The sequence below is a fragment of the Mangifera indica genome, chromosome 16, assembly GCF_011075055.1.
Source record: "Mangifera indica cultivar Alphonso chromosome 16, CATAS_Mindica_2.1, whole genome shotgun sequence".
Lineage (NCBI taxonomy): Eukaryota > Viridiplantae > Streptophyta > Magnoliopsida > Sapindales > Anacardiaceae > Mangifera > Mangifera indica.
This window is the reverse complement of record NC_058152.1, coordinates 5,906,495-5,929,936: the sequence shown is the minus strand read 5'-3', so window position 1 is coordinate 5,929,936 and position 23,442 is coordinate 5,906,495. Positions and strand designations below refer to the sequence as shown.

The following is a 23,442-nucleotide window of genomic DNA, read 5'->3' as shown; positions in this document are numbered from 1 at the left end:
TTTCGCCCAATGCAATAGTTATACGAGATTTCGTCCATAAGAGAATGAATACAAGTTTTTGGTGTACAAAATGTTTTTCAAAGATGGATTGCATAAGTTTTGTACAAATAATTCTCTCTAGGATTTGAATGAAAGCTTTATAAGAGTAAATGGGTGCTTGAGCCTTAAGAATTGAGCTAAAGATTGTATCAATATGATGTCTAACCTTTTCCAATTTCAAATGTGCTCAATTTATAAGCAAATGTGGTTGGAAACCTTGATAAAGTCATTGGATTTGAAAACTATATGTTGACTTTCAAAAGTGATATTTTTCTCTTAAAAATAATAGGTGAACGGTCATCCCTCTTACAACAAATGGTCATTCCTAACATCAAAATCTTCTTTTCAAAGAAGGACAACCTTGGTTAGGGCTCTCAACAGCCAAATTTAATTTCTCACGTCATGACTAAATGATCATCACTTTTAATGAACGGTTGTTTGTCCCTTCATTACTCAAGCTTTCAAGAATTCCAGAGTAGTTAATAATCATGCTGACAAGTTGGAGAATGACTCTTTTAACTCCTAGAATTTGCACTAGGCTCTAGCATCACTCATTGATGAATAGTTATCATTGATTTGTTGACTTTAAATGTCTTGACCTTAACTTTAACCATGAATAAGTGCCATGAACACAAACCATCCTCATGAGTCTTCATAATTCTAGATTAATAGACGCACTAATCTTGATGAACGATCATTACTCCAAATGTTGACTCTATTAGAAAACTTGAATACACAAGGGTGACAAGTATCCTTCTTCATTCATTGCTTAAAAATGGTCTTGAACGGACATCACATTTTGGTGAATGTTTGTTCACTACCTTATTTGAGTTGTCTAAAATTCCATAAGTGTGAACAAGTATAGAAACGACTTGATGAACATATCGATTTTGGTCTTGTGATGATCTTTCGTATTGCATTGACAATCGTTCATTACATTTGTTTTTGCATTTTTCAAACTTCATCCATTTTGTAATGTTTAACATATTCTTTGGACATGTTAACAATTTCAACTTAGGTTTTAATCACCATTAAAACACCTAAGATGCAACAATGTTTTCTAGATACATATTGCTACTCGAAATATGCACTTGAAAAGATGTGAAAACTTAAAATCTTTTCCCAAAATCCAATCAACAAGTAATAAATGCATGACATCATAATAAAATTCTGACAATCCCAAAAAGTGCACTAATTAAAAAAAATCAAGTAATCTCAATCCAAAACAGTGTATCTAAAATCAAATACATAATATCAAGTACATAAAACAAACCCAACATAACTACATAAAGTAATAAGGTCCACATAGACAAATGACCAAAATGCCCTTTGATCATACAACATCTTGAGCTAACTTGTTGGTTTCCTCACTGCTTCCTGCTTATAATCCTGCCTCTAAAACCACAAAAAGAACATAGTGAGTAAAATAAGCTTAGTATATCGGTGACCTCTTGTTACAAGAATTGACAAAACGGGTAGGTTACCCATATAACCCATAGGTAATTTGCTTAAAAATGAGTACGAGTTTTATATCTTTAGACCCATGCCCATTTGGACCATGGATCAGGTATGCTTGTAGGTCCTCATAGTCACTCGTTTTTCTTTCCTATTCATTGTGTTCTTCCTCTTCAATGTCAAACTTATAACACACCTAAAACAAATTTCACATATTTTTTTTCTCCTGACATAAAATAAACTCAAATCCACCTTAAAATTAAAAAATTTGTTGTGTTGAAAACAAATTTAAAGAATATGAACACAAAACACTTTGTTATAAATATTTAATCTATATTCAATGTTAAAATTCTTCATATCTATAGAAAATATTTTTATAATTTGAGGTGAATTTTTATTTCTTTGCGAAATACTTATCTACTTAAGAGAAAAATATTAAAAATTATGAAATGAATACATTAAAATACTAAAAATAAAAAAGAAATAGTGAAAAATTAAAATTAGTAGGTAACCCACAGGCTAAGTACGAGTTTTAGGAATTATTATCCATACAACTTGACCTATTTTTTACTCTCACCTATTTTACCCATACCTTTGTAGGGTTTTAGGGCACTGTTTATTGGTAATGGAGAAAAACTAAAATTTTAAAAATGATCAAAGATCCTAAAACCTATCCAAGATATCCATTTTAATACATAAATTAATGAACATGTTAAATACATATAGGGTGTTTAGAAATTATACCTACATTGTAGGCTCCTCAGCTATGTAAAGATCGTTATTCAACCCTCTTGAGATAGTGCCTTGGTATCTACTCGAAGCACGAATAGGAGGCAATCTAGAAAGAAGGTTGCTAAGGTTTCTGTTTACTTGATCTTATAAATTATATCATGACAAACCAAGAGGAAGGTCAGGCCAATGGAAGCTTGTGTCAACAAGGTTCTAGGTGTGGAAATGTGTGTTTAGGATGTATATGTCGGCTTGTAAAACTTTTAACTCAAACAAAACACCTTTATTTATAAGGCGTGCATGAATCCTAACTTAGTTAAGATTCTAACTATTTAGGTGATAAGGTGTCCATGAGATCTTATTAAATTAAGACTCTTAATTTATTGAAAGTTTTAATGTATAGAAGTTCTAATGAAATCAAGATTATAACTCAACCTAAACTTTCTATCAGACAAAGACTTTGAAGAATCTTTGTTTAAATAAAACACATTACCTATGAGTTAACTTAGTAAGTTAACTTACATTTATCATTTGGCCTTGCTCAAATAGACCTCTAAGTAGGTCCAGTTAAAACCATGCAGTGCATTTGCACGATGCCATGTGGCACTGTGCATACCAAATGACTCTAGTCAAAACATATTCATATGTTTCTCTTTTTCCATGGTCGTAGGATTATCAAGTGATCATTGCCTTTTGTTTCATATTACCTCTTTAATGCATGTGACCTATATAAACATCCTCTATAAGGTTACCATTCAAGAAAGTAGTTTTAATATCTATCTGAAAGATTTCATAATCATGGTATGCAGTAATAACAAGCATAATTCTAATAGATTGAAGCATAGTAACTAGCAAAAAGGTTTCATCATAGTCAATGCCATATTTTTTTGTAAAACCTTTGGCAACCAGTTGTGCTTTGTTGGTTTACACAATACCTTTTATGTCAGTTTTCCTTTTGAAAACACATTTGCATCTTACGAGTTTTACTCATTCAATTTATCTACCAAAGTCCATACTTGGTTCTAATTTGGACTCGAGACAACATCATTGTAAGTCTTAGGTTCATCATCAAAGATGACCAATACATCATTATGTTGAGTCATAAAAAAACCAAATCTTTCTAGCTTGTGACATACTCGTTTAGATCTATATAGCTCTTGTGTGCTTTGAGGTTGTTTCTCGTGAGGTTAAGGAACTTCCTCATGATTAGCCATCTATGATGACATATTGTCCTGTCTAACATCTATTATATCTTCTGTTACAAGAATTTCATTGAGTTCTACCCTCTTCCCATTGGTCCTCTTGAGAATAAGTTTTTTCTTAAGGAACACATTGGTATGAGCAACAAAGAATTTCACTCATCCAGGTGGTGAAAGTAGTATCCCTTAATTTCTTTCAAGTACCCTACAAAGATACACTTTTCATACTTAGCGTTCAACTTGTTCGAAGTCAATTTCTTAACATAAGCTTTACAACCCCAATCCTTAAGTATTCTAGATTGAGCTTTCACCAAGTCCATAACTCATATGGAGTTTTATCCAGATATTTAGATGAGACATGGTTTAGTATATAGGCAACAGTCTCTAAGGCATGTCCTTAGAAAGATAAGGGTAAATCAGTAAAACTCATAACAGACCTAACTATTTCCATCAAAGTCTTATTCCTCCATTCAGATACACTGTTATGTTGTGACATACGAGAAAGAGTGAGTTAAGAGGCTATCCCATGTTTCTTCAGGTATCCTCTGAATTCAATACTTTCTATATGATCACTACGAAAGATTTTAATTTGTTTCCCAAGTTACATTCTACCTTATTCTTGAATTCTTTGAATTTATCAAAATATTCAGACTTGTATTTCAACAAAAATACATAGTCATATCTATTGAAGTCATTAGTAAATGTGACAAAGTAGATTTTCCTATATCTAGTATGCACTGTTATGGCCCTATGCATATGGTTATGAATGATCCTTAACAATTCAATTACCCTTTTATTGTGTCAGTGAATGGTGTTTTGGCCATCTTTTCCTAATAGACATGATTCATATTCATCATAAAATTAGAAGTTAAATGATTACAAGACTCTTTGTTAAATAAGTTTTGATATACATTTCGGTTTCATATGCCTTAACTTGTAATGCCATAGATATGTGGTATTCAGTTTGTTTGTTTTCAAATGTTTATTATTTTTGCACAATGAAAATTTCATTATCTAGTTTTAGAATATACAAGCTATTATGCAAATCAATCATTCCATGAAGAATATTATTAAAGCGAATAATTATAGTACCACCAGTAATAAAAAATAAATATCATTCCTTATCTAAAACAGATGAAATATAATAGTATTTATTTAATCTAAAGCAAACCCAGGGGGTAACCTAAGATAATAAATTCATACGGTTAATTCAACAACATGTGATATATTTCCAACTCATAGGTCAACCTCTCTTTTGGCAAGCAATCTATTATACCACAGTTCCTACATATCAGAACAAATATAAGTACTATATCCTGTGTTTACAACCTAAGATGAAGAAGGAAAATAGTTTATCTTAATGACAAACATACTTGAAGTAGAGGCTTCAACTACCTTTTTTCTTGTTTTCTAGGAAGGTCTTGCAATTTCTCCTTCAGTAATCGACTTTGACATAATAGAAGCAGACAACCATTTCTTTTCCCACACCACATGTTAGCTAAGTAGTAGCATTTGGTTACTTCTTTGTTTTAGGCTTAGGCTTGGTCTTAGCTTTGTCTTTGTTCTTAGCCTTAGATCTAGGTGCATGGGCCTTAACCACAAGCATATTAGTTTAAGCTACCTTTCGTACCTCATGTTTAGCCTATTTGAGCATATACAACAATTCCTCAAGGGTTTTCTTCTTTTCATTTAGGTTAACGTTTATGATGAAATAAGCTCACAATTTAGGGAGAGATTTCAGTACTAGGTCAATGACAAATTCATTGTTCATGATGAAGCCCAAGCTTGCCAATCGCTCAATAAACCTAATCATCTTAATAACATAAGGGCCAACTTGTCCTTTCTCGAAGAGTTTGTAATCAAACAATGCACTTAACACCTCACAACATTCAACCTTTACATAAGTGGCATATAACTCTCGAAGATGTGCAAGTATGGATGGAACATCCATTTTCTCATGTTGTTTTTGAAGCTCAAGTGACATGGAAGTTAGCATGACGCACTAAACTTCTATAAAGTCATCAAGATACTTATTAGAAGTATCTTTTCCTCTTGGGTAGTATCGGGACCAAGCTCATTGGACAACAAAGTTACTTCTTTTTTTACATAGAATAATCTAAAGATTTTTGTACCAATCAACAAAGTTACTTCCAATGAGTCTATTTTCTTTTCAAGAATTAATCGATACATTGGGTTTGACATGATGATAATTTAATCTATAATTTTACAAATAAAGATAATTACCAATTTTACTCATAATTAATATTCATATTAATTATGAATTTAATTAATTAAAATGCTTCAACTATTTTTTACAAGTCAATAGCCCTTACTATTGTACTCAAAAAGTTCTGATGAACTTTTTAGTGAATTGAAGTCTTATTGCATTAATTCTCCCTTTCATTTTGGTTAACAAGTTCGAATAATCGAATAGATAAATTTCAAATTAGTTACCAAAAGTCAATGATCTAAAGTTAGGTTTTGGCCCAACAAATCATGAAACCTCAAATGTGGCTCTTGGTATCAGTGGGGTGAATATTACATATCACTTTGCATCAACAAATACATTCCCTACTCATGCCTCTAATATACTTCACATTCGCTTTTACGAACCAGCAAAGTACACTAGTTAAGTTGGATCTAATGTAAACATGTCCTAATTTTTCACCTGGTAGAAATGTACCCTTTGCTTTGGTGAATAAGGTTCCAACAAACAAGGGCTCAATTAGGGTATCATATTAGAAGACATTAATTTAATCTTAGACTTAATATTTAAATTAAAGGTTTTTAATTAATTGGTCTCATCAAATTTTATGTCGCATGTTAGGTGGTATTTCAAAAAAATATAACCATTCATATCTATCTAACAATATAAAATTAAAACATGTCAATATACAGTCATAACTAATGTCAAACCTTTCAAGCCAAGAAAGGTCTTATTGGTCAACCTAGGTGAATATTTTGTCTTTAGGTCTTTGTCTTCGCGTTTATCTTTTTCACCTCCAATCTTCAATAATTACATGGCTTTATTTCATAGTTACATTATTCTAAGAAAATAAAATAACAGCTTAAACTTAAGAAGAATAGGAATTAAGGTAAGGTGCACATACCCTATTTCACATCGGTTCATTAATTGTGTACTGGGCACCATATATACATACATCCATACATACATATCCAATTAAAATTAAATTTTAAATATTAATAAGTCAAGTGTTAAATTACATTTTTATCCCTAAAACTTTGCAAGATAATTGTTCAACTCTAAAACTTAAGGAAATTTCAGTTTTGGTTCCAATTCAACGAAATTCAAACTAAAATCTAATTCCCAATCTCGAAGAGCATGTAGGCATCTGGAGGGGCATGTTGAGAGCATGATGAAGGATCACGCACAATTCAAAGTATAGTAAGTGCACCAATAATAGTGTTTAGCCTGGACAAAACTGCCCAGATGGGTGCCATTTAGTGATGCATCGACCTATACCTCAGGAATAAGACAGGGTAAAGGCTGCCCTACTACATCCAAGTGGTTGAAGCTCAGGCTGCCACCTTCGTTAACCCATAGAACAAATTCTATCTAGGTGTACATTGCGACATAGAGCAATCTTACCATACACAATACCACCCTGTTTAGTTTTTATTCCAACTATGCAAAGTGATGTTTCTACCTTTGGTTTCTAGACTTTCCATTGATGGGACATCCATGAGCCATCATGCAAAGGCAAGCCAATCATCATGTGAGCAACGATGGCACTTAAACCATGCTCATATGACAAAACAACTATTGACCTTGAATTTAATCCTATATCAATAATTAAACCTAAGAAAATTTTAGGAATAATTACTTAATAAATTTAACATATCTTTATGCTGTTCTTGAACTCAACAAATCATGTAGTAGCACAATTGCAAATCAGTTTTACTAATTTTAGGTTTTGATTATTTATCAATTACATGTAATAACATATAAATATAGCCAAAATTTACAGGTGTATTTTTATAAAAGTATGCCTAAACGGTAGCTTTCATACCACTTTAAGGTTTTAGGGTGTAGTTACCTAGCAGTGTAGCAAAATTAAAAATTTTAAAAAAAATCAAAGATCCTAAAACCCATCTAAGATACCCATTTTAATGTAGAGATTTATAAACATGTTAAACACACATAAGGTATTTAGAAATTATACTTGTGTTGTTGGCTCCTCCAAGAGTTCACGTGGCTATGTAAAGATCGTTATCCAACCTTCTTAAGGTAACATTTTGTTATCCACATAAAGCACGAATGAAAGGCGATCTAGAAAGAAGGTTGCTAGGGCTTTTGTTGACTGGATCTTAGAAATTAGATCACAACAATGGAAGCTTTTATCAATAAGACTCTAGGTGTAAAGATGTGTGTTTAGGATTATTATGTTGAAAATTTTGATTTAAACAAAATACCTTTATCTATAAGGTATGTATAAATCCTAAGTGAGTTAGGACTCTAACTACTTTGATGATAAGGTGTCTAAGAGTTCTTATTAAATTAAAACTCTTAATTTATTAAAAATTTTAATGCATAAGAATGCAAATTAAATTAGAATTCCATCTTAACCTTAACTTTCTATTAAACAAGGACTTTGAATTTACTGAAAGTTTTAATGCATAGGAATCCTAATTAAATTAGGATTCCAACTCAACCTAAACTTTCTATAAAACAAAAACTTAGAGGAATTCTTGTTTAACTAAAATGCCTTACCCACGAATTAACTCAGCTAGTTGACTCACATCAGTTGGCCTTGCTCAGTTGGACTCTTAAGTAGGTCCAATTGAAACCATACTGTGTATTTGCATGATGCCATGTGGCACCTTGCACACCAAATGATTCTAATTAAAACACATTTATATGTTTATCTCTTTCCAAGATCTTAGGATTGTCATCAAACGATCTTTGCCTCTTGGTTTGTATCAACTCTTTAATATGTGTGACCCATAAGCCTTCTATCAAATCAGTAATGTATGAATTCAAATCTAATTTAGATACATAACAAGATTAGCCTCTAGCAAAGCATCATGACCACCTAGACGATAGAGTGTTAGTGAACATCTCTATAAACTTTTACAATATTAAAGTTACATGCAATTAAATCCTTCAGTTAACCAATATCTCTCGAGGCTAAAATATAGAAGTATTTCTATCTCAACAGTTCTTGATATGAGTTGATACATATTAATGACTAATATGAATTAGACTATAACCTCATCCCATTATGGCCACAAATTCAAGTAATCATGAATGTCTTTTAGCATTCACATAAAAGATATCTTCTCATATGCTCAAGAGTGAAGAATCTTTTATTGATCAACCATAGCCTCCATGTATCTCACAATATGGTCATTCACTACCTTTATGATACCCTTATTATGACGATACGTTGGATAGTATTTAACCATATCAATCCTTACATGAGACATTTTGGTAACCTCAAGTCAAAAAATCACATGCATTTGTGGTATTTAGAGAATTTGTTTCATAGACACTAGAGCAATTATCTATATGGATATTCTCTGGTGGGGTTAGTCTGATGAACACGTCTATAACATAGACCCATGTGTTACACCAAGCTGTCAGCAAATAACTTCGACATGTGAGAACTATACCACCTTTAGTAGGGTTGCTTAGTACTATAATAGTCTCATCACCATTACATGTATCCTTAGTCATTATAATGTCGAGATTATAGACATTTTTAGAATAGTCATCTAATGTGTGTGTAGAGTTTTCACGATCAATCATTTGATCCCCTTGTTACAATTTATCATTCTAAGGACATGTTATTCATAAAATCATATAATAGACAAACAAATGAAATAAATAATTATAAATTCTTTTATTAATTAATGAGATAAATTACCATTGCAAATATCAAATCAATTGGCTATAAGACATCTACCCTAACACAGGTTTTTTAGCTCATATTGTGAGTAAGGTAGAGACAGACCTAAGTATTGAGGAGATGCCAGTTATTCAAAAGTTTATAGATGTGTTCCTGATAAAGTTACTAGGATTAGCTCTTGAATGAGAGTTAAAGTTCAACATAGAACTGACACCGTGCATAACACTTATCTCTAAGACACTTTACAAAATGGCCTTAGCTAAGCTACAAAAATCAAAGAGTCAGCTTTGAGAGTTATTAGAGAATTTCTTTATCAAGTCGAGTCACTCTTCCTAAAGAGCACCTCTCTTGTTTGTCAAGAAAAAAATGGGTCTATAAGAATATGTATAGACTACAAAGAGATGAATAAGGTAATAGTAAAGAACAGATACTTGTTGCCCAAAATAGATGATCTATTCGACCAGTTAAGAGGATTAGTGGCATTTTCTAAGATTGATAAAAGGTCTGACTATCATCAAGTAAGGGTAGTTGAGTCGGATATACCCAAGATAACTTTCTGAATTAGGTATGGCTATTTAAGTTTATAATGATGTCATTTTGACTAAACAATGCCCCTATAGTGTTTATAGATTTGATAAACAGGGTATTTCATGACTACCTAGACAAATTCATTGTGGTCTTCATTGATAACATACTAGTGTATTCTAAGAGTCATGATGAGCATAAGCAACATTTGAGATTTACTTTGTAGAGATTAAAGGAAAAACAACTGCAAGTAAAGTTCTCCAAGTATGAATTTTGGCTTGATAAAATGACTTTCTTGAGGCATACGTTTCAACAGAAGGTATATCAATGAACTCGAGTAAAGTAAAGGTAGCTCTAGATTGATAGAAGTTAAAGACAATTAAGAAGATCCGTAGTTTTCTAGATTTAGTAGGGTACTATATAAGATTTGTTAAGAGGTTCGCTAAGTTAGTAAGACCTTTCACAACTCTCACTAAAGAGGAAACTCAGTTTCAATGGTCAAATTCATATGTGGAGAGTTTCCAATAGTTATAAGGGAGATTAACTTTTACTCCAGTATTGACCCTACCAAATGAAAGGGTCAAGTATGATCTATACACCAATGCATCACATGGTAGCTTAGGAGCAGTGTTAATGCAGTGAGGTAAGGTTATAACATATGCCTTAAGTTAACCAAAATATTTCAAAACTAGATACCCCACCCATAATTGGAGTTAGCACTTGTAATGTTTGCTTTAAAGATTTGGAGACACTACTTATATAGGGCTAAAGTGCAATATCTACATTGACCACAAAAGCCTTAAATACTTCTTCACTAAAAAAAAGTTGAACATGAGATAAAAGAGATAACTTAAGTTAGTGAAGGATTACAATTGTGATATTAAAGACCACTAGGGTAATGCCAATGTAATTGTAGATGCCCTCAACAAAAAAGTGTTTTTGTCACAGTTAATGATTTAGAGAGATATACAGACAAACCTAGACTAAGAGTAGATTAAGTTAGTGATTGGGTTATATCCTAATTAGAGATTAGATCCATATTAGTAAAGGAGATCAAGACAACTCAACTATATAATGAATAGTATAAGTAAAAGATTCAAAGGATTTAGGATGGTCTTGAAGTAGGCTTTCAAGAGATAAATGTTGTCCTTAAGTTCAGAGGCAGAGTTTGTGTTCCTCATATGATAAAGTTAAGGTGGAAGATTTTTTCAAAGGCTTACATATCTCTTTACATGACTCATCCTAGGTGTGTAAAGATGTATTAGGATTTGAGGAAGAGTTTCTGGTAGTTTAGCATAAAGAAAGATGTAAGTAAGCATGTCGTTAAGTGTTTCACCTGCCATCAAATTAAGGCTGAACATTAGATATTATTAGGATTGCTTCAACTTTTAAGTGTACTTAAATAGAAGTTGAAACATATTTTTATGGATTTCATTGTTAGGCTTTCGAGGATTTAAAATAGATATAATGTGTTTTAGGTAATAGTTGATAGACTGACCAAGTTAGTGCATTTCTTGCCAATTAAGGAAACCACCCTTACTAATCAATTGGAAAATTATATGTTTGAAAGATTGTCAGATTACATAGTGTGCCTAAGATGATAGTATCAGATAAAGACACGAGGTTAGTGTTAGCTTTCTAGAGGAGTTTCCATAGATCATTAGGCACTAATTTAGTATTTAATCCAGTTTATCACTTACAAACAAATGGTTAGATTGGGAGAACCAATTAGGTGTTAGAGGATATGTTGAGAGCTTGATGTTTGGGCCATAGGGCAAGTTAGTTTAAGATGTTACCCCTTAGTAGAGTTTGCCTATAATAACTATTATCAGATGATGATTTAGATGACACCTTATAAGGCATTCTACGTTAGGAGGTGTCGTTGTCCTCTATACTGGGATGAGTTGGGTGAGAGAGATGTCTTGATTAAGTCTCATGGACTAGAGTTAACTCAAAAATTGATTGAGGATGTTTAGCTGATCAAATAGAGAATGAAACAAGCCTAGGATCAACAAAAAAGTTATGATGATTAGAGACATTGAGATTTAGAGTTTAGTATGAGTGATAGAGTTTTCATCAAAGTAACCCTATTTAAGCATATGATGAGGTTGTAAAGAAAGGGTAATTTGGCTCTTAGGTATATCAGCCCATATCAGATAATCGAAAGGGTCAGTAATGTGGCTTATAAACTTGTTTTACCAGTGAGCATAGATCATATTCATGATGTATTTTATGTCTCATCATTGTCCAAGTATATTAGTGATCCTTCTCATGTATTAAGAAATTCAGAGGAATTGAGCTATAATGAGAGACTAATTTAGATCCTAGATAAGAAAGTCAAGTAGTGAAGGAATTGACAGATTCCCTTGGTCAAGATTTTTTAGAAGAATCATAAGGTCGAAAAGGCTTCTTGGGAGATGAAGCAGAACATGAGAGAAAAGCGACTTGAACGTTTTCTAGTGAATTTTGGGGACAAAATTCCAATAAAGGTGGAAAAATTGTAATACCCATAAATACATCTTAAGGGTAAAACAATCTTTATGCATGAGTTAATGTGATTGAAAGTCAAAATATGAGTTTTGGATTATACACGACCTTGTATAGTGAGGTTATGCTTATGTGTCGTGCCACGCCAGCTAAATAAGATGATTCCATGTAAAATTTAAATTTAAGTAACATATGGTCATGTGTCTTAAACAAATGCTCGTGTGTGTGTAGAACATGATTTCAGTTTATAAAAGGCATGTTGTTACATTTAAGGGATCACTATTTTAATCCCTAAATGCACTATGTTTCCAAAAAAAAAAAAACGTATGAGTTGATCCAACAAGCTCAATGTTTCCAGTTTTGATGACTAATTTTTAGTGAGGTGAAGAAAGGAAAACTAGAAAGAAGAGAGTTTATTCATGTAACCAATCCCTGTGGCCAACTTCTAAAAAGTAAGTAGGATTCTGACCTCTATAAATTCTAGGAAGTGAATAATTCTTAAACTTCTTTAGTGTTGATTTAGTTGGTCGATATTTGTAGAGGATTTAGATGATATAAGGTTTGGCTTGATGTGTGAATTGCATCTTAGTTGAATAAAGTAATGTGATCATATATTGATTGATTATAATATGGCCTGGGAATGAGATGACATGATTAGATATTGTTATTTCATGGAATACCTATGAATATAAACTAATTAGAGAGTGACGAGTGGTTATTTATGCATCATGTTGCCACGAAATTGATCCACGAGTTATGTTTACGCTTGGCACTGTGCATGTTTTTGCTATGGTTTCAATTTAATGTTTTGATATTCCTATAGTATTTGGTATTGATATAATGCTTGAAATCACGTTAAAAAGGAAAAAGCCAAACTAGGGTTCCTAAAAAATGCATAGAAACTAGACGAAGGTGTGATACTGAACTTAATTTATGGGCTTGCCATATGACCATATGGTTTGGGACACATGCCCTTGTGTGCAACACGCAGGAATTTGATCAATTTTTCGATGACTCAGTGATTATTAGATGTCGTTGATCAGTTAGTGGTTAACTAAGATAGGTGGACTTCTTATGTGTAACTTTAGCACAATTGTGTCTGAGGTGAATTGACTAAAATACTCTTGAGAAGTAGTACAATTGATAAAGGAATCGAAAAGGAAAGTGAAGTAAATAGTTGAAGGGGCATATGCGTATATGTGCAGGAAAATTAACACTTGAGGAAATGCTATGAAAAGTAACCATGTGCCTAGAAATAAAGAGACACACACCCGAGCATCCATAAACACACGCTCGTGTGTGTAGAGTTGAATAAAGAAAAAAGTGAAAGGAAATTACCCTAAGAATTTATGGGTCATCTCGAGTGATAGTACAAACATTTCGGGTATATAATAATACCCCACGTGCCTAAAAGTTAAGTTATGGAATGACACGAGATATATTTTCAAATGAAAGCGAGCATGTGTCAAAGTCAGTTAAGGCTTAAGATGCATGCAAAATAGACCTGATAGAATCATTACGAGAGGACATCATGAGTATAAATTCACTACTATGCACCTTTGCTTTAAGACATCAAACCTACAATGAGATACGATTTGGTGTAGTGAAATAGAAAGATAGCTTACATAGCTAAGTGTGTCAAATCTTTATATTTGATCCAAACCAATTGACTTAGTATACAGTTACAATTATAGCTTCCAAATTTAGATGCTTCCACAAAATTTAGTATAGTTACACTAGATAAGAATTTAGACGAATGGTTCTTTAGTGACCAAATAAGACATAGATCGATTTGTGAGTTATGATGTACAGTCTAAATAGTCCTAGATTATGGTATAAGCACAGAGTTAGTATACAAAACTTGTTATCATCCATAGAGGAGTTCGATGCCAACTTCAGATGACAAAGTTAGCATGAGTCGAGTTTAAGGGCATTTTAAGGATTTTAGTACAAGTTATTAGTAAAGTCTCCTACTTATTTAGTGACTTAACACTTATTCCCTTACTTTCATATGTGCAAGTATAGGTAATCATGCTAGTTACAGGATAAGTGGTAGTCAGAGAGCATAAAGCTTCGGGGGCATTTTCATTATTCTAGTCTTTTTACTTAATTTTGATTCATTAGCCCTTTTTAATTTTATAGATGTATCAAACTACACATACTATATTTTTAGTTTATGTTTTCATATTCGACATCTTGTGTTATGCTTCAAGATAGTTTGACAAGGGTTTTCAGTAATTTTACAAAGTTTAATAAATGAAGTTTATTTAATTGTTTTTTTAATCTGTTACATGTTTTACATTAAATGCATGCTTAAAATAGGTAATTTAGTGATACTTTCTTTTGCAGGGTAGTACTTCTGAAGGATGATGTTACAATCAGTGCTATGATTGCTCATATAATTCAATCATTTCGTCATATGATATCCCTTCGAGGCTAAGATAGATATAAAATGTTTCCCTCATGACTCATTAAATTATATAGACTGATTTTTACCAATGATCAGATAATATTGGATTGAGTATCAACTCAATCCCACTATAGCCATAAATTTAGTTGGTCATTACCATATGTTAGAAGGCCTTAATTGAGATATTAGCCTTGTACTCGAGAATGACAAATCCTTTATTAATTCATCATTGCCTTCATATAGATCACAATATGACCAATCACCACCTTTCATATAAACTACTTTGGGCTAATATCAAATCATATCGATTATCGCATAAAACAGTCCGATGTCCTTAAGTTTAAAGATCATATATACTTTTGTTCACTAAAAAGATATATTCTATAAACATTGGAGCAACCGTCCATATGACATCTTCTTGGCAGGTTAGTCCGATGAAAACATCTATAACTTGCACTCATGTGTTATACTAAATCATCAATAAACAACTTTGACATGTGAAAATTGTCATTATCTTTCAATGAGACCATTCAACAATATGGTAACTCTATCACTATTACCAATGCCCTTAGTTATGGTAACATCAAAGTTACGGACGTTTTAAGAATGAGTACCTAATGTGCATACAAGATTCTCATGATCAAGAGCTATGTACTAATCGTCTTGTCATAATTCAATTATTTTTAGGACATTTATCTGAGCATATATTAATATATTATAATATACAAAGATAGTCATAGAAAATTACAAATATAAACTTTATTAATGAACTTATATCGTCATGGGGATTAGCTCTAAGACACCAACGCTAACACAGTTGTCATTGATTTGTTGACTTTAAATCCCTTGACCTTGACTTTGACCATAAACGAGCGCCATGTATGCAAAGCATCTTTAATAGTCTTCATAATTCTAGATGAACGAACATCACTAATCTTGTTAAATAGTTGTTACTCCAAGTGTTGACTTTTTCTTGTGTTGACTCTATTCAAAAACTTAAATGCACAAAGGTGATAAGTATCCTTCTTCATTCATTGCTTGACAATAGTCATAAATAGATGTCACTTTTGGTCTTGTAACAGTCATTCGTATTATGTTGATAGTTGTTTGTTATGTTTTTTCATGCATTTTTCAAACTTTGTCCATTTTGTAATGTTTTAACACATTTTTTGGATATGTTACCAATTTTAACTTAGGTTTTTATCATCATTAAAACACTTAAAGGTCTAACAATATCTAGCATCCCTAAGAGAGAGTTGATATGTAGGGCATAAGATACAAGTTAAGGTGAAAGCTATTATGAGTCTGAGTTGATTTAGTGGCTTGAGATACATGTATGATAGTCCCTGACTTGAGGTCATTAGGATCGTTACGAGGGACCACTTGTGAGTTATACTCCTTTCATAGCCCATAATAAGGCATAATAGTCTACAATAGGACATAATACTTGCAATAGGGTACATTTGCTCATAGTAAAGTCTAGTTCAGTTCGAAAGTCTATAGTGATATAAATGAGTGGATGCATAGCGATACTTACACAACTAAGGCATCAAATCCCTGATTGGACATAGTCCAATTGGCATAGTTGATTAGTTTCAATATAGAGAATGCTTTCACCCAAATTAATACAAAATCATATGGTCATTCTAGTTGAGGATCCAAAAAGATTCTTTGATAAATGAGCGGGACCATAATTATTCCCGATAGAGTTATACAGGACTTTAGAGCTTTCTAAATATACAAATAAAAGTAGTTGTATCTATATCATCATAATTTCGTTGAGTGATGGACTTCAGATGACCCAATTAAGATGGATTAAGCTAAGAGTATTTTTAGGATTTCATAAAATTTAAGTAGAAACTCATACTTTACTAAGTGATTTTCTCTCGCTCTCATTCTCTCCGTATTTTGTAGGTGCAAGTGATGGCAACAACTACGAAACAAATGATAGTTAGTGGGCATAGAGTAACAGAGAGGCAATTTAGTCACTTTATGTCTTATGTACTTTCAATTTTATTGAGTTTAGAACTTTATAGATATTTTATGGTTGCAATTGCTAGACACTTTATATTTGATGGTTGTTAAGTATTTATGTTTTATGGATATATTTTGTATGTTTCTATATATTTTAGAGTAAAAAATATTTTGGTAATTTTAATATTTGTTAAATGTGTATGAAGATATATAAGTGAATGTATGTTCATAAAGTCTAGGTAAGTGATGCTTTCTTCCAAAGGATAATACTTATAGAGGGGAGTTTTTCACCAAACTCCATGAATCTCAAACAAATTCACAACTTAATTCCCTTAACAATCACACAAAGCTTAACTTTTATCTCAACGCTAAAACAACAACCTTCAAATATAACCCCAAAACAATCAACATTTGATCATCAGTATGTTAAAAAATTGCATTTAAATGTCAAAGCTAACCTTTTCCTATTTTCACTATGAAATTTGATTTAAATTTTCAAAAACAAGCTCAACAATCATGTCACAGGGGTTTGACAAAGACAAAGTGCAATGGTAGAGGAATACATCTGAAAAGACAAAAGAAATAGACAAGAAACTTGCCTCATAAGGTTTACAAAGTGAATGTTGTAGGTTAGCAGTCAGATTTTCAGTCGAATAGTCAGCAAAAATTGGGCTGAAATTCTTAAAATGACACACAATGAACTTAAAATTCAATTTATATGTTGACATTTTTTGGTCTATTTGCAATTCGCTAGTTATATTAGTTTTGTCCTTAGCATCTTATAAATTCATATGCCCTAAAAATATGGTTATTTTAATTAATAACCCTTTTATATTTTTTAAATGATTGTAGATATTTAATAAAAGATTTTATGTTATTTTCCGGAAATTTGGATGATTTCAGCTAAATATCTAATATTTTCTTTAAAGTTTTTAATACGCGTTAAGGCTTAACTACTGTAAAAGGGCCTAATATACCTAAAAACTAACCTGACAAAAAATAATAGGAACTCAAAAGAGGAAAATGTAAATTGAAAAAAAATAGTGAAAAATGGGTTTGGCTATTTGCAAAGGAATCCCGAGAGCTTGGTACTTTTTAAGAAGCAGGACCCATCATAGTACACATTTTGCTTTAGTAATATGGCCTTAACAGTTGAAGTGTTGTTTGTTGGCATTGCCCAAAAGAAGCAAAAAAGATCGGAGAGTTGAATTATTGCCTTTAGACTTTTTCAAACTTTGAATAGAGACGAAAGGGAGGAACAAAGAAAAGAAGATGAGCCAAGAATATAGAAACACTCACCATTTTTTATTTTTTTTGTCTTTCTCTTCTTTTTATGTTCAACATTTCACAAAAGAAAAGCCATCCCATCCCATTACTCTTTGTTTTCCTTTTATTACTAGCCAAAGCGAAAGCCGTCTTTTTAGTAATTTTACAGTAGCACCATTCAACAATCCATCCATAAAATATATAAAAATTATGAAAGTAAATATTCATTCAATTTCATTATCCCCCACCCTTTTTTCCTTTTGACCGTACATTTTTTTATTTTCATTTACTCTAAAACCATACCCAATTTCCCAGCCCTCCCCAGCCATTAAAGCCAATAAAAAAATAAAAAAAAAGAATCTTGTAATTGCCCACCATTTCTCTAAGATATACAAGGTGGTTTTACCCCCCATCAAAATTTTTTCCTATCAGCACACAATTGCATCACTCTAAAACACACAATGTGCCAGCCCACAATCTGCCTCAGAACAATTTCCATAATTTATGTACCTGTTGTTTTGCTTTTGGGGGGTGGAGAACCAGACTTCAGTTACTTGTTTCTATTTCACTCCAAATTATCTCTTGTTTTTGTTTCCCATCATCACTTGTCCTCCATAAAGATTCTGTGTATGAATTCGCGGAATCTTTTGGAGTACAGCTTTGGATCAACAGCTGAGATTGATGCGGGATCCACTTGTAAAGACTTGTATGCATGTTCTAGCTTTTTGCTGATATCATAATCCTGAAGAATGTCAATGATACCAAAATATAAGACTACATCATATGTCTCGCTGCCTCTAGGTGACAGTGAAGGGGTTATATTGCTACTTCCATTCCCTACAAACTGATCTATATCGATTCTTGTCACTCTCTGTGCTTTGGCTGGTGTGTTTGCCCCTAACCGGATTGGTGGCCCCCTGCAATATCACGAGGCAGAAATTATAGAACCATCCTAAGATATAGCTGCAATTTCCAATCATAAACATATAGATATGTAATATGTAGCTGCAGCATTCAAACTCAGCTATTAAAGTTTACTGAACCATCAAATGTGTCAAATGGAAATTAGTATTAAATAATTTTGACCATATAATTTTTTTCCCTAATGCTTCAAAGTTTCATCAAAAGAGCAATGTTATATGTACATACTTTTAATACACAATTTGGATACATAGATGATGTGTCACCATGCAATTGGGTATTACTTTGTCTTTAATTTAAAATTATCTAATCATATGATAACACTTTATCCGTGTACATAGATTGTGTATCAAAAGTATGTACACATAATTTTATTGTTCCCAAAAACACAAAAACCCCACCCGCATCTTTTGTCCACAAAATTTACCCACTTTTTTGCCACAACTCAAATCATTTTCAGTCAATCTACACCACACAAAGATTGAACTTACAAGATGAAAACTAATAAATCAACCAACTTGGCATTAGGCAAATAACTAGAAACAAAAAAAAAAAACAAAAAGAAATCTTGGACAAACTCAAATTTTTCTTGCTTAGGAAATGACCACATTTTCATGTTTTTGTGCAATTGGACGTTGATATTTCAGAGGGACTCATTTTATTCAGCTAGTCAAAACTAAGCCCCAAGCTCATTAGAATAAAGATAACATGAGCCACATGTCCAACAGTCAAAGATGCCACCAAAGGGCCCCCTACTTTGAATTTCACGCAACAAATGCATTAGCTATTATTTACATATACATATTTACTGTGATGACATAAAAGATTTTGTAAACATACTAGCCCTTTTTTAAGGTAAAAAAGGGTTCAAAAAAGAGGAATATATTTAAGTAGACTAGATCTTTGAAAGAATGTACCTGGACTACCATGACATTGATCTATAAAGGAGATTTTACTCATTTTAACCCCAATTGTGCCACACTTTATTTGAATGCCATAACATAGGTAAGTAAGATTGCATGCATCCTTGTACCAGATTTATACTAAGGGGATGTCAGAGACAAGATTTTAATTGCTTGAAACAACTTACAGAAGCCCTAGACCATTCAACTAATTATTCAAAGAATACTTGACAACAACAAAAAGTTAAACACATACCGGCCTTCCATAACCCAGTCCATATCTGGCAGCAAGTGATATCCCCGCATACATGTCTGATGAATACTCAAGTCTTGTTTGCCTGATCAAAGTTAAAGCACTAAGCATATTTAGAATTCATTTAAATGGCAAAACGAAATTTAAACATATTAGAAGGATGAGGAAGATAACTTACTGACACGCTTATCTTTTGGTGACATCTTCATCTCATCACATAAGTAATCATCAGCAAAATGAAGACCAATCAGGAGACTGTAATCCATTATTCTCTCCCCTTCTAAGAAATCACAATCTCTATCGATTTGCCTGTGTGCAATACAGGTTTATGATCAATGAAGATCAAAGCCAACATAACGTGCACATGTCTCTGTTTGTGTGACAGAGGATGTCATTTATCGAATATACATGTAAAGAAAGAAAAAACAACACAAAATCTCTGAAATTTACCGGATTAGTTCTTGAAACCATGAGTGTTCCAGGCGAAATACAAAATTAAGATCAAGGTCCTTTAATGTAGTTGTCTCATCAATTTCCTCCTCAGGCTTATCAGTTAGACGGCCATAAGAAGAACCTTTAAGGTCGAAACGTTTATGAATACGATACTCAGAGCAAAAGAGATTGCCCATCACAATAAACCGAGTCTGTTTTCCCATGCAATAAGTATTAATCAAATTAAATTAACAAAAGTTAAACAATGCATTATGACACAAAACTACGTGCTCAAATCATACCTTTTGACCTCCCACTGGCTTAACACAATGTACGCCAAAAAACCTTGTTACCAAGGAGTTCTTGTACTTACAAACATGTTGGTAGTAGCTTGGAAGCATTCTAGTAAGCACCTGAACATGGTTACCAATCAATTGTGAAAATCAAATGACACTGGAATAGAATGTATACTGAGAATCAAATATGGAAACTAAAAACAAGAAACAACTGCTTATTCCCACCCTCGCTAACATTTGCCCTCCTTTTTTTTTTTTTCTGTACACACTCCCCTTTTTGATAATGAATTACTTGGAAGGAATGGGAACTAACCTTGACTTCTGATTTCTTCACAGTTTTTATCATAAATCGGTCATCTTGAGTTAGGTAAAAGAAGCTTCCACTCTTTCCAGGGGAAGACAACTCTCTAAGTGCATCATTTCCACAAATCGCCAACATGTAATCTGCCGGATCTATGGCAAACAATTCCCTCAAATGTCTAAATACCAAACAAAGCAACCACCACCATAATTCAGAAAATTACACAGACATTGAAATTTGATATTGCAAGAATCTGCACGAAAGGACAAATCAAACTATATTTGAAAAAGAAATTTTCCCAACACATTAAAGTTTCCAGCTACCTGAACACCATAGGGCAATAATCCTTCCATCTAAAGTCCACCGACTGATGGGGCGGAGTAAACTTGGATCCCTCCGGTGGAAACCGTGTCCAAAACTTCTCCTTGGGATCAAAATCACTTTGCCTAAGTTCCCTCAAAATTGACGCATGTTTTCCAACAGAATGCCTACAAACCAAACGTGAAGCACACCAAATCAAGCCAAGCCAAAGCAAAGAAAAGAAAGATCTTAATCTTAATACTAATAAGGCTATTACCTGATACCCAGTTGAAGATTAAGCATCAAATCATAGTTCTTATGTCCTTTGGATATTGTCTGACCAGGTTTTTTAATCTCATCATCAGCAGCAGCAGACCCACAAGGGCTTTTCTGAAATTTCTCAACCCCAACTCCTCCAAACTGATTACAACATCTCCCATTCTTATAAAACCTCGATGCTGCTTCCACATTATCAACAATATCACAAGTAATATCCCCTGCTTCTCCATCCAATTCCCATATACACAACCTCGGACGATCCACGGACGATCTCTTTCTCCCTCCAATCACTTCAAAACCCTTCTCTTTTCCCTCATCCTCACATTTGAGCATGTAAGCTCCCTTTTACCTTTAGGGAGCCCATTTTCCCAGTAACCTTCATATCTGTTCCCATTACTCCAACTCAAAACTCCTTCACCAAAAATAATTCCATTCTTCCACTCTCCCAAATAAACATTCCCGTCATTCCAAGTGTACTTCCCATGACCATCCATTAAATTGAACTTCCATGAACCTTCATACACATCCCCATTAGCATAACGCTTCTCGCCATACCCATGTTTCCGGTCATTGTTCCAAGAGCCTTTATAAGTGTCACCATCTACGCCAATGAAAGTCCCTTCACCGTCCATACAACCAGACTTAAAATGACCTTGATACGTTGCCCCAGAAGGCCAAGAAAATTTACCATTACCATAAGCCTTCCCTCGTTTCCACTCACCTTCGTACATGCAACCATCCGACCAGACGTACTTGCCTTTACCGTGAGGGACGGTACCAGAGAAGCCACCAGTGTAGAGGTCGCCATTGGGGAGGATTTTTTCAACAACAAAGGAGGTTTGTTGGTCGCGCGTGGGAGTAACGCGCCGGGTGTGGGTCTGGTGGGATCGGTGTGGTGGAGGAAGTGAGAATTGTTGAAGAGTTTCTTGCATGTTTGGGTGTTGGGGATTATAAAGAAGTGAAGGCTACATTATTATGGAGACAATGCTGATGTTTGTAAAGAAGGAGAAGAAGAAGAAGGAGGAGGAGGATGAGACAATACAGACAGATGAAGCAGAGGGCGAAAGAGAAAGAAAGAAACAAATTTAAAAATACTAAACAGATGGTACTGCAATAGCATCATCATGATGATGATGGGGGGCCGGCTTTCCTACAAGACTTCACTTCCCCATTCTCTTTTTTCTTTATCATTATTATTATTATTATTTTATAAACAATCTTTCTATCATATTTCCATGGTAGAAAGCACCGTTCATCCCATAATAACAAAAGTTTAGAGGTTTGCTCTTCAACCCAAAAACCAAAATTGAAATGTATTATATGTCAATTACATAATTTATTGTTTTAATTTGGGATTTCTGTCGCTTGATCAATTATCCAATCGTCTTCTTAAATAATCAAACTTTCATAAAATCTACCAAGTGATTATTTTTGTTAATTATAAAATCTTTTTTTTTAATTTTAGGAGAATAATTTTGGGTTTGTAAAATTGGTAAAACAGTTATATTTGCAGTAACTTCTTTGTATTTTTAATATGATAACAATGTTTGAAAGTAGAAAAATAAAAATAAAGCAACGAGTAATATTATATATATTTATTTTAGATATACAAAAATATATATACTTTTATATATATATATATATATATATATATATATATATATATATATATATATATATATATATATATATTGGTATTATTTCATTTTTAATTCAAAATTATTCGATCATATAATAATATATATAAATGTGTACATATTTACCATCGTGCAAGGGGATGATTGTAAGGTCCAAAAGAAAGAAA

General features: G+C 32.8%; 1 pseudogene; it reads right to left on the bottom strand.

Annotated features, from left to right (window-relative positions):
• Positions 1-18,292: 18,292 nt before the first annotated feature.
• Positions 18,293-22,729, bottom strand: LOC123198692 (annotated as a pseudogene).
• Positions 22,730-23,442: the final 713 nt, after the last annotated feature.